Source organism: Chrysochloris asiatica, unplaced genomic scaffold (assembly GCF_000296735.1).
Source record: "Chrysochloris asiatica unplaced genomic scaffold, ChrAsi1.0 scaffold00307, whole genome shotgun sequence".
NCBI classification, from domain to species: Eukaryota; Metazoa; Chordata; class Mammalia; order Afrosoricida; family Chrysochloridae; genus Chrysochloris; species Chrysochloris asiatica.
Window position 1 is genome coordinate 913,999 of NW_006408825.1, and position 2,766 is coordinate 916,764.

General features: G+C 44.2%; 1 protein-coding gene across 1 annotated transcript in view; it reads left to right on the forward strand.

Moving 5' to 3' along the window:
• ADAMTS16 (ADAM metallopeptidase with thrombospondin type 1 motif, 16) overlaps positions 1-2,766 on the forward strand; it is a 253,436-nt gene that overhangs the window by 221,634 nt on the left and 29,036 nt on the right. The gene's annotated exons all lie outside the window — the stretch shown is intronic.

Below are 2,766 nucleotides of genomic sequence, written 5' to 3' on the forward strand. Positions count from 1 at the left end.
CCTTAGTCTCCGCCACATAGAATTACACACCCATTTCAGCTAATGACTGCTCTCTACAGGCTCCGTGCCAAATATTCAGCTCAGTTTTCATTGATATAATTGCCTCTCCGTTCATGCTCCTATTTCATCCAGCTACACCAAATTTAACTACATTACATAATTCCAATAACAAGTTCAGCTGGAGTCAACATTTCTGAGAACTAACTGGGCTGATGATATAGGAGCCTGTGTGTCACTGGTGGCAGAGGAAGCTGGTGACACTGTGGGTGAGGTTGGCACACCCCTCCTGAACTTAACCTGATGTGGGTGGCAGGCACTGAGCTTTGCCAAGGGACAGGGTTAGGATGTGTGTGCCATGGGCTGGCCACACCAGTTCAGAAGTCAGTTCAGAAGGAAGCTTCTAAAGAGGCTGTTAATAAGCCGGAGAACACGGTGAGCTCATTCGGGCTGAACATGTGCTGTTCAGAGAAAATGTAGGTTACTAGACAGATTTAGGGCACAACCAGACAGATGGAGGGGGCTACCAAATAGTCTTTTTAACCCTTGCCACGTAATTCATGTCCCTTGTTAAGAACACATCCATGCTCACAATCTTCCCTGCCCAAACAAATGGAAAGTTTATGGAGCCCTTACACTGTGGAATCATGCTTGGACAGAAATGCTCCCCAGTTCTCAAGCTGGATGTTCTAGGAGTTTCTGAAGAGGATAGTAGAGTACATTTTGTGTAAAGATTGGATATGATCACCTCACTTCTCAAAAGTGTTCATGCAGAGCAAGGAAATGTCAGGATATAAGGCAGTTATTATAGTAATTAGGCAAATGTGCTGCACAAGACCTTTTTAAATTGTTGAATAGCACAGATGTCAGCTTGAGGACTAAGGTGTGTCTGACCCAAACCGTGTTATTTTCAATAACCTCATATGCATGTGAAAGCTGGACAGTGAATAAGGAAGACCATAGAAGAATTGATGCATCTGAGTTATGGTGTTGGAAGAGAATATTGAAAGTGCCATGGCCTGCCAATAAAACCAACAGATCTGTGTTGGAAGAAGTGCAGCCAGAGTGCTCCTTGGAGGCCAGGAGGGCCAAACTTTGTCTCTCATACTTTGGACATATTGTCAGGAGGGACCAGTTGCTGGAGAAGTAGATCATGTTTGGTAAGGTGGAGGGTCAGAGAAAATGAGGAAGACCACCAGAGAAATGGATTGGCAAAGTGGCAGCATCAATGGGCTCAAGTGTGGCAACAACTGTGAGATTGGTCCAGGATCGGGCAGTGTTTCATTCTGTTGTGCAGAGGGTTGCTGAGTCGATACCGACTTGATGGCACCTAACAACAAGATGTTGTTAGGTGCCTTCAGGTCAATGTCCTAGTCACAGTACCTTGTAGGAAAGAGTAGGAATACCCATTATAGGGTTTCTGCCATGGAGCAAATTGCATCACCCAAAACAGTATGTGCTGTGATTCCCAGTATTCTGTGATCATCATCAATGTTGTGATGTGTTATTGTAAGTTCTAACCTTTACTTGTAGTTAATGTGGTGGAATTCTGTCTTGTTGTAGATTTGGGGTTCTGCTTGTTATGTTAATGAGGCAGGATTATGGTGAGAGACATTACTCTTAAGTTGATCCAAACTAAGGGAGTTTTCCTAGGCTGTGGCTTGCATTATCTTTTATGTTGTTGTTAAGTGCCATCAAGTCAGTTCTAGCTCATAGTAACCCTGTATAAGGCTTCCAAGGGGCAACAGGTGAGTTTGAACCACCAACCTTGTTGGTCAAACCAAACTTAAGGGTCCAGTGCTTATCCAACAGCATCACAAGAGATAAAAAGAGAGAGGAGAGAAGAGAGCTGAGATGGGACAACCTCAGTCCAACCAAGAACCAAGAGGTGGAGCTGAGCCCCTCTTTTGTACTTATTGAGAACCTCCTAGACACAGGGAAGATTGAGGCCAAGACATATGGAAATCTCCAAGAACACCAGGCCCACAGATATTAAAAGGTGACAAGGACAGGGATGAAAGAAAGAGACGCCTTTCCATAAAGCCAGCACTCTGAATTCAGAGCCCTAGCCTCCTAAACTATGAAAGAATGAGTTTCTGTTTCTTAAAGCCATTTACTTGTGGTATATCAACACAATAGAACTAAAATAAATTCCTAGACCGTGATAAGAATTCTGGTGTGATGCTGTAAGCTTACACACTGGACTGCTAACTCCTAGTTCAACATATCAAACCTTAGTAACTCTATACAGTGTCACCCTGAATTGGAACCAACTTGATGGCACTTAACAACAACAACAGGCTGCAATCTATCACCTTTCCATAAGCACATCTCCAGCGCTTTCTCTCATGGAGCTACTGGGTGGGTTTAAATCACCAACCGTTCAGTTAGCAGCTGAGCACTGAATCATTGTGCCACCAAGGCTCCATAGAACTTGTTGTTGTTGTAATTGTTGTTGATAGGTGCCACTGAGTCAGCACTGACTGATAGTGACCCTATGAACAACAAATGAAACACTGCCCAGTCCGCCATCAGCCTGACAATGGCTACTATGCCTAAGCTCATTGCTGCTGCCTCTGGGCCAATCATCTCATTGGGGCTCTTCCTCTTTTCTCCAACCTTCCACTTCACCAAACACGATGTCCTTCTCCAGGGACTGGTTCCTCCTGATAATATGTGTGAAGGATGAAAGACAAAGTCTGGCCAGCGTAGCTTCCAACGAGCATTCTGGCTGTCCTTCTTCCAATACATATTTGTTTATTCTTTTGG